Here is a 9,827-nt window from a genome sequence, read left to right as displayed (position 1 = left end):
TGTTGCAGCGGTCGTGCCGTCGGCTCAACATGCACTGGCTGGGATGCGTCGCCTCGACGCTGGTCGGCATGGTGCTGGGTGTGCACCTCTTCCTCATGCTGCAAGACCGGCCGCTGCACCGGACGCCGCGCAACCTGCAGATGATGGCCACGGAGGCGGCGTCGGCGGCGGTGGCGGCGACGGCGCGCGGCCGGTCGGGCCGAGCACCCAGCCGCCGGCCAGCGACGAGCCGGGAGGCACCGACCTGCTGTTCGTCGGCGTGATGACGGCTGACCAGTTTCTCGACTCGCGCGCCGTGGCCGTGCACGAGACGTGGGGCCAGGCTGTGCCAGGCAAGGTCAAGTTCTTCACATCCGAGACGTCTGGTGGCCCTCGCGGTACGTGGAACATGGGACGTGAGACGTTTACGTGGACGTGAGGCGTGGGGCGGAGCGGGTACGGGGAAGTTGATGGGGCGGACCACGTGCGACGCCACACGGCACGGCGCCTGGGACATCTGGCGGTGCGCTCGACACAAACTGGACGCAGTGCCGTACGTGGGACGGCGGGAAGGCGGTGGATGGGGCTCCGCGGCCGCATCCCTCGCCCACGGCGGGCGCGGACAAAGCGCTGGCAGCCGGCGACCCTGGGACGAAACGGGTCACGGCCGACGCACGCGCCTCTCTCTCACGATGATGATGCCCATATTTCTGCCGCTGATTAATGGTCCCGGAGCAACGTGCTGGGCCGTGCAATTTCACGCGAAAGTGTTGTACGCGCAAGGCGCCTTTACTTCACATGAACATCACCTCTAACAAACTGTGAGAGTTAATCTTCACGCTCGCTTTGCGTCTTACTGTCGGCGAATCAAAGCTCCGCATCATCACAGCGGTGCGGGCTTCGATGCGAGAAGTGGTGCTATGGTGATGGCAAAGCAGGGGTTTGGTTGCGCGCGCCGTCCATCCCGCTTCCTCGCATGCTGCTCGGATCCACTCTGCAGTGACCAAGGTCGTCTCCACTTCCGCAGATCTGCCGATCGTACGCCTGCGTGGGGTCACTGACCAGTACCCGCCCGCAGAAGAAGTCCTTCCATGATGCTCAAAACACATGTACGAGAACTACATCGACAAGTGAGTACCGGCTACGGAGACTTCCAGAGTCGCAGAGTTCCGGAGCACGTGCCAGCGGCCGGAGTGGGTGCCAGTGGTGCGGAGTGGGTGCCGGTGGTCCGGGACGGGTGCTGGTAGTCCGGCGGTGGGGTGGTGGGTGCTGTCCGTGTGGCCTCCCTCCCCGCGTCTGCGTCTTTGGACCGGCCAGGCGCTACCGCCACCACCGTCTGCTGGCACGAAATCGGACGGGATGCGCCAAAATCGTGGTTTTGCGCAAAGCGAGAAAAAGGGCTGGGTTGAGAGGGCGTGCGGTGGCGTGCCATTGTTAGCACATGCTCGGCTGATCATGCCACCAAGAGCAGGAAATGATAACATCTAATGTACGGTCCTCTTGCGTCACTGCCACGTGACAACGACCTGGCGTTGTATTGTTCCGTAGATTGGACCTGGTAGGATGACATTTTTCGCCCGCTGATCGCTGGTGGAGATCGTACTCAGGAGGGGAGATTTGGGGAGATTTTTTCGGGAGATTTTTTTCGAGAGATTTTTCGGGAGATCATCTCAAGGTCACCGTGGCATTTACGCCGTCTTAACGTCATAACATCAACGTCATCACAACGTCATTCAAATCCTGCCATTCCATAAGCCATGCGACGATCAAGGCCAAACAATTGTGATGGTGGAGTCGCTCATGTCTGGCATTTGTATGCACGATTTCGCGATTCAGCGGCCGTCATTATGCCCTCAATCAATGCTGTGCAAGATATTATGACGTAGTCAAACAAAAACGTATCGAGAAGCATATTACTGGACAGAGAAATTGTGCCGTCTAGAGCAGCCTTTTGTGTTCCAAGATTATACAAAAGGATACAAGTGAGCCTGTTTCATCATATCTGGTGCTCGCTTCATTATCTTCAAATGCGAAACATACCCTTAAATGCAGCAGTGTCGTGCCGTCGTGGCGCGGGATCGGCGGAGCCGTCGGCTGGCGCCCGTCATCTGCGCCGGCCGCTGCTCACTGTGCAGTGTTCCCTAAAAACCGCTGCGAAGCAGAAACCAGACGTGTTAGATGCATGTGTTTGGTGTCAAAGCAGTGCGTTTGACGCCACGGGGCTACTAAAAGTTTTAGCGCGGTCACGTGACATGCCGGATAGGCGTCCTCGAAAAATCACAGGGAGAGGGTCGCAACCCCTCCCCTTATCCTTAGCAATGAGAGGGTTAGCTTTTGTAGGGATCCACACACACACACACACACTGGACAAACGAATGGACGGGAAAATGACACAATTCATTCACAGTCTAGGCTGGAACCAACTGTGTCAGCTGAAAATAATTGTCGCTCCCTGATGGCGGGCACCGGCGCCCGACAAGCCCGGGTGAGGCATCAGCTTTGTCGTCCAAAGCAGTGATCTGTGACCGTATCCGTCACTGCCAGCCTTCCGCCGGTATTGTGACGACCGGCCGCTGCGCTGGCCCACTAATGCCGCCCATTCATTGGGGCCCACAGTCCGTAAATGGTTCCACGGGGCGCAGCACGGGCCGGCCGGGGCGCGAGCGGAACTTTTAACACCTGGGCAGTGGTGTCGGCTTGTCGTCAGCGGTTCGTGGGGCCCGTCAGAGCAGTGTGACTGTCACTGTTCGGTCACGGCGTGCCCGTCCTTGGCGGGATTCCTGTCGTGGAAGGAGCGTCCCATCTTTGGGGCGATTTCAAAAGCATACTTCAGTGAAACCTCAGGACTAGTTACGTCTAATTATAGTACTGGACAATGCCACTGCAGCACCGTCAAGGCATACCAGAGATATCAATCGAAAGTATTTTCGAGTCCGAATTACGCTGCAATGAGTGGTACGCTTTGTAACAGCATTGCACTTCTTCCTTGCATTCGCGACGACCATCACCATGACAATGCTGCGCGCACCTTTATTAGTGTGAATAAAAGAACGTTTGTGATTGGCTCAGCGGGCGGCAAGGGGCTGTTACCGAACATGCCACGGGCTATAGTTTGAACCAGTGTATCACTATGGACCAGGTAATACTCCTATTCCCAAAGTTAAAGTGCACCTCCAAAGCCATAACATAATGTTCCGCTGCATTCGCGGGATGACAGCTTCATATTCGCATTTCTTCTTGTCGAAACAGAATGTGTCAAGCTTTAGCAACATCTATTACACAAACGTTTTGACACCTTGGTGTGTTGCAAACACTGCAGAACACACACGCTGAGAAAGCAAGGCAAATAAAATGTATTAATTTCACAGTGGTGAGCGGGAAGTAAATTAGATTTCTCCCCCAGGAGCGAAGCGACTATTTTAAATCGAAATTATGAGCTTTTCAGGAACATTTCGAGAAAACTGGTATTACGGACTAAGCCGTACGTGTCTGATCTGACAATAAGCGAAGCACCCAATTACGACATGGACACCCGAGCGGACGCACTCAATGCCCACTTCGCTACCGTTGGTCCCATCGGTGGCATCGCTGCGGAGGCGACGGCGGCGCGTGGTAATGCGGGTGCGCCCCCGGCTGAACCGCACCCGTACCGTGTCTGTGCACCGACGTTCTCCCTGCATCCAACCACACTTCCGGAGCTTTCTGCAGCCATCAGGAAGATGAGCGCGTCGAGGGCTGTCGGTGTCGATGGCGCACCGCTCTATGCAGTGAAAAATATTTACCAGTAGTCGGCGCTCATCTTTTACATCTGATCAACTTTTCCATCACACCACGCACCTTTCCATCCGTCTGGAAGATCGCGCGCGTCACTCCGGTGTTCAAGTCGGGCGACCGATCAGACCTGAACAAACTTTCGTCCCATTTCTATGCTCTTCGGAATGGTTCTGAGACTATCTGAGCGGTCGGGAGCAGATGGTTCGGGGTAGCTCGGTTACCTTATCCCTACCACACGGGATGGCCCGGTGATGTCGGCCCAATCGTCTTCATCAACAACCTATCCACCGTCAACTTATCCATCAACAACCTATCCACGGCCGCCTACTATCCTACGCCGATGACACCCAATTCCCTGGCTCCGCCACCCCGATTTCGTCGGCCTGTCCAGCCTTAAGCCCGTGTCGAGGAGTCCATTCAGTGCCTCCAAAACTGGTTTCAGTCAAACAGCCTTAAAATGAACCTCACAAAGACAGACTTCATGCTGATGGGCGCCAAACCCTCCATTACAAACACCGGCAACTTCCACATTACTTTCTCGGGCACATTCATCCATCATCCCCAGTAAAGGTACTACACGCATTCCTTGACCACGGCCTCACGTGGGAAGCCCACATCTCCTCTCTTAGTAATGACGTAATCCTGTCTTAATGCGCTGTAATGCAATCCTCGCATCCCTGTTCAAAATTCGACACCGCTTCACTGCTGAGGTCCTGAATCTCCTTGTCCAAATTCACGTCTTCGCCCACATCCTCTACTGTCTGCCCATCTGGGGTGGAGCGGTCATGCATCACCTAGACGAGATGCAAAGGGTGATGCGCTTCACAGCCGGGCTAGCGAGCGGTGTCCGTCGTAGCGATCACATCTCACCTGTCCCGGGAGCACTAGGCTGGTGCAGCGTTACAGATCATGCGCACCACCGCGACTGCCTGGCGGTGTGCGGGGCACTGCGCGTCCCCGAATCTCCCAGTGCATTGCGTGCTCTATTGATGACGCCCGCTAAGTCTTCCCAACGCCGAACTGGGGCTGTTTCGTGCGGTGCCGTCCCGTTTCATCTGCCGCGTGTCCGTCTGACCGCCACCCAGCGGCATTTTCCGTACCGCGTGGCCGCCGCGTGGAACGGGCGCCTGCGGCGGCCGTCCGCGCCCCCTCACGCCGGGCAATCTTGACTGTTTTAAGTCGCCGACTCATCGACTGAAACTGCATTCACCTGTGCGTATGTGTGTATCTCTGTGTTCTGTGTGCGATTTTCTTTCCCTGCACGACTAGGCGCAGAGCAACCATTACGTGGATGGGCCTTCAATAAAATAAACATAAATATAACTGAAATGTTGGGAAGCGCAACCATGGGAAGTGTGCCCATGTTTATTTACATTGTTTATTTACATTGTTTATTTAAACTCTAGACTTTATTTCATGACGCCCCATAAAACATCGCTGAGTCAGCAGCCGTCCATGAGAAAGCGGCTACCGTTTTTAGAACTGTTAGAAATGTGGATCAGCTTTCAGCAACCGTCAAATGTTAAATTTGTTAGTTTCATGGTCTTTGCGGAGGTCAACGGTCGACGCATTGATTCATGGGTCCTTTGGATATGTGACCAAAACGTCTATGAGGATCTTCTTGGCAGTTAAAGTTTCGCTGGACACCGTTTTTTACCGCCTAAGGATCCAGCGGGACGGCGTTGATACCCCGCTATTCAGCGGCCACCGCCAGCACCATAGATCTGATCCCGCTCTGTGAGTGTTCCCCGGCGGCTGCGGGACGGGCAAAGCCCAGGTACCTCGGACGGGCGGCAGATGTTACTCGTGTGCATTGGCAAAATCGTGCCGTCCGCCGCACGGCGCCAGCTCGGCAGCTATTTCCAGCTGGTGCAACCCGTTGCCAGCCCTGTCAGCTCGGCTGATCATTGATCCCTGCGCTAGCGGCCTGTTGACCCAGCGGCGCGTGCTGCAGGTACGAGTGGTTCATGCGCGCCGACGACGACGTCTACATCCGCATGGACCGACTGAGGAAGTTCCTGCGCGGCATCAACTCGTCGCAGCCCATGTTCATCGGCCAGGCCGGCCTGGGCAACACGGAGGAGTTCGGACGCCTCAGCCTCAATAGCAAGGTGAGTGACCGGGCCCGGCTGTGTGCCGGTTCTGGCCTGCTGTTCAGTCCGTTCCAGGCATGGACGAGGCCGAGGCCGAGGCTCACTGACGTCACAATTTACGACACGTCGCAGTGTGCCGCCTGAGCCCGTATCTCGGAAGTCAGAAGACGCCGAGGTGGCAATCTGTGGCGGGCCGATAGGAGGCGATCGTCGTCGGGCGTCGCACCTCCGTCAAACCGGCGATGGCTTACGCTGAAGGCTATCTCGCAGGGAGCCAGTGCACATGAGGCGGCGATAACCACGCGGCGCACCAAAGCGGCGCGTGCTGCCCCCGACAGCGTGATCACACCATCGGCGAGTCTGAGCCCCGAGTCTGCCCTGAGCTGCTCTGCCCCAGCGTGCGTGTCCTGCAGATAAGCGCCCTGTTTATTGTTTTACGACGGTGCCCAGTTCCCGCGACGATAATCTGATACACCCGTCACCATCGCGGGGCTCCCGAGCTGATACACCCCTCACCATGACGGGCTGTTCAGCTGGTACACCCCGCCGCCACCGCGGGTCTCCCGAGCTGGTACACCCGCCGCCGCCGCGGGTCTCCCGAGCTGATACACCCGTCACCACCGCTGGGCTCCTGAGCTGATACATCCGTCACCATGACGGGCTGTTCAGCTGGTACACCCGCCGCCATCGCGGGCCTCCTGAGCTGATACACCCGCCGCCATCGCGGGCCTCCTGAGCTGATACACCCGCCGCCATCGCTGGGCTCCTGAGTCCCGTTCGGATGAGGCGAGCGCACCCGGCTTGGCGTACGTGTTATGGACGCGGTACGGCCTCAATGCACGGCAGGCCGGTGAGAGCGCGAGACGATCAAATACCCGCTAGTCGGTCATTCCAGTCCTGGAAAGCTTCGATCTCGGGTGTCGTGGAAGAGATTAAAGACCCTTCCTCGTCAGTTTGGCACCGGTAGCCCACGACAGTTCGTGGGCCGTGGGCCACCAGCAGCACCTGTCGGCTGTTCAGTGTTCTTGGTAGGTCTGGGACGTTGAAGCTCCGTACATATCTCATGGGAGGCTCAGTAGGTCGGTGTCATACATTATGTAAATTCGATGCTTATCTGCCCACGCGGCAAGGTCCACATTATTTCGTGGCCCTCCGCGGGGCACCTCGCGCGCGCTCTCTCTCCCTCTGGAAAAGTGTGCCGTCTGCACTTGCAGCGGCGGAGATCCCTGACTTAAACCCTTGCGCTAATTTACCACCTTTCATGTCGCGGACTGTTGGGGAGGGGGATTAGATGCGACCTCTTGCCGTTTCCAGACGAGGAAGCTAGTGGCCCCCGGGAAGCATATGCTTTGTGCCTGCCACAGATAATAGCTCCCACCCTGCGACCACCCGACCGTCGTCCCGTTCGCCAGGCTCCCGTCAGGTCAGGTCAGGTCAGGTCAGGTCAGGTCAGGTCAGGTCAGGTCAGGTCGGGGTCTCGTGACCCAGATGGCGGCGCGGTAGATAGAGCTAGGCGGTCGAGCGCTGCCTCCTCGCCCCCCCCCCCCTCTTCCGGTGGTTCAGATCATGTCACGAGACGTGCGCTGCGACGCCCAGACTAGAACGATGGAATTATTCTGTTGTTACGTTTTCTGGGAGTCCTGCTGACCTTCTCTGGGCCACGCCTTTCTCCAACGGAAGAGAAACCGGTGTCGTGCTGGCCAGAGTACACACGGGCAGGGCGTGCTGGAGCGCCCGGTGCGACGTGGGCCACTGCCCCTCCCGGCAGGTTTCATTTGCTGTCTGCTCGTCTGCTGGGCTCCTGGCCAACAGCTGGCTGGCCGGTCCAATCCGTATGCTGCAGGTATGTTTTTCGAGCCGGGTATATTGATGTTTGTGTAAGGATGTTCCTCTTCTTATCTCGGCTATAGTGGGCTAGAATTTTCTGGTCACTTGGCGGCTTAGCGACACTGCTTCCAAGGCGGCGTGGAAACTTTTATTCCACTCACCGGGATTCGAAGCCTAACCCACCAGGCTTACGCAAACATATAATCTATTCAGCTAAGATATTTTAACGTGCTTACCAATCGATGGCATTACAACATTAAAAACAGTATAGAGTGCGACCAGTTTGCTAGCCCCTTAGTGCAACAGTGACGTACTGGGCCGGTATCTCAGATATCGGAGTGAAATTGTCAATGGATTAACCCAAATTTTTCGCACTGGCTGGTAGGGAATATCATTAAGCTGCAAATCTGCCAGAGAATTGTTACTCACCAAAGCTAGAGTAGGTGCAAAACAGACTCACACAAACGCATGCTGTATTTCAAGTCATACAACGTATTTCAGTTTCCACCAGTAAAAGCTGGGAAGCCAAGTTCAGAGAAGAGCAATGTTTACAGTACACCAGTGGCCGCGAAGTGATAACGCTATTTGTATCCCCAATCTTTTCATGCACTCAAATAGGAAAATGTTTAGTGCAGCCTGGAGTTGGGGAGGGAAGGAGTGACCCTTGCCTGTTACCCTTATCTGCGGCCTCTGTTGTGGGGTCAAACTGCAGTCATTGGAGTTGAATCAATGCATGAGCAGATGTGTTCGAGAAACGGTGGATGGGTAGACGTACCCAGTGCTACATAAACCCATCTCTGCTGACCACTATACCTACCAGTTTATAAACACATCTCTACTGACCACTATACTCACCACTACATGTGCCCATCTCTGTAACCACGTCGGCGTTAACCCTGTTGCCCGGTGGGAAGATGGCGAGGTACAACGTCTCCCCCTCCCCATCACCCAAGAGGATATGCCAGGATTGGCAAGTACCCAATGGTTGACAAGCACAACGGGCTGGCATGCACCGACTTGAATTTCACTCACATCCATCCCCTGCTACCTGAAGGCCGCATTCAGTTGCAAACAAAGTTTGCAATGCAGATTTATGTCCATCAGACTTTCGGGCATCTTCATAACCTAAATGCCAGTGAAGAGCTTCGGTACCAAGTGTAGGTATTAATTAAAAGGAATGTTCCACATTTGAAGATATGCGTCAGATGCAAGCGTTAGATATGATGAAACAAGCTCACTTATAACTGCTGCTATACTTTTTAAGTGGAAAAGACTGCTCTAGTCAGGATAATTCTCTGTTTAGTATATATACTTCTCAATGCGTCATAGTTTCATTACGCCACCGTACCATCTCAACTGATTGAGAGCCAGTTGATTGCTGTTATATCTGTAAATCGCGCTCGCAAACACGAGGCACCAGAACACAAGATAGGGGCTGAACACCTCATCAGTTATTTCTCGGCCTCGATCGCCACCTGGCTTATGGAATGGCGGGATTTGAATGACGTTATAATGACGTCATGAACGCTAAGATGACTTTGAAATACTCTCCCCGATATATCTTTCCCCATTTTCGCCAGCGTGTAGCTCAGAACCCAAAGAGACGTAGGCCTGAAGAATGGCAGGATTGTGAACAGCACCGAAAGGTCTTCAATGTGGCTATATCAATGTGTTCTAAACCCCATGTAACTGTGGAACACTTCCTTTAACTGCGGGAGTTTTTTTCTGCCTGGGCACTTACATGCTGATTTTTTATGGTAGGGGCGCGGGAATTTCGCGTTAGGGAGGAGGCTTTTGGGCTGCTAGCCCCACCTCCTTTGTGAAAACTTAGTGCCAGGGTTACGAAAGTGCGTGAAAAAGCCGACCCAAGTGTCTCTTAGGCACCAGTCCTGCACAACTTACATCACTCCAGCGTAAAGGTGCAAAATGTCTCCAGAAAACTCGTCAATCAGGCAGGTCTGACAGGACAGGCACCGCTGGTAGCAACGGCTCCAATAAGCGTAGGTAGCCAGATAAGATAGTTTGTCCATAACATAGGCGTAAAAACGTTAGAAAAAATTGGGAGATCGAGCTCAGGGTATACTTAGGAATTTTTACTGTGAGGCAAGCCTGGGTAAGGGGGGGGGGGAGCAGAGATGGAGAACTTTGTTCACC

The 9,827-nt window shown here is 54.9% G+C and overlaps 1 pseudogene; it reads left to right on the top strand.

The window, feature by feature from the left end:
• The first annotated feature begins 202 nt into the window (after nt 1-202).
• LOC119102384 (chondroitin sulfate synthase 1-like) overlaps nt 203-9,827 on the top strand; it is a 58,580-nt pseudogene continuing 48,955 nt past the window's right edge.

The sequence above is a fragment of the Pollicipes pollicipes genome, unplaced genomic scaffold (genome assembly GCF_011947565.3).
Source record: "Pollicipes pollicipes isolate AB1234 unplaced genomic scaffold, Ppol_2.1 Scaffold_5724;HRSCAF=6776_pilon_pilon_pilon, whole genome shotgun sequence".
Taxonomy (NCBI): domain Eukaryota; kingdom Metazoa; phylum Arthropoda; class Thecostraca; order Pollicipedomorpha; family Pollicipedidae; genus Pollicipes; species Pollicipes pollicipes.
Note: the sequence above shows the minus strand (reverse complement) of the source record. Positions and strands in the feature narration are given on the sequence as shown.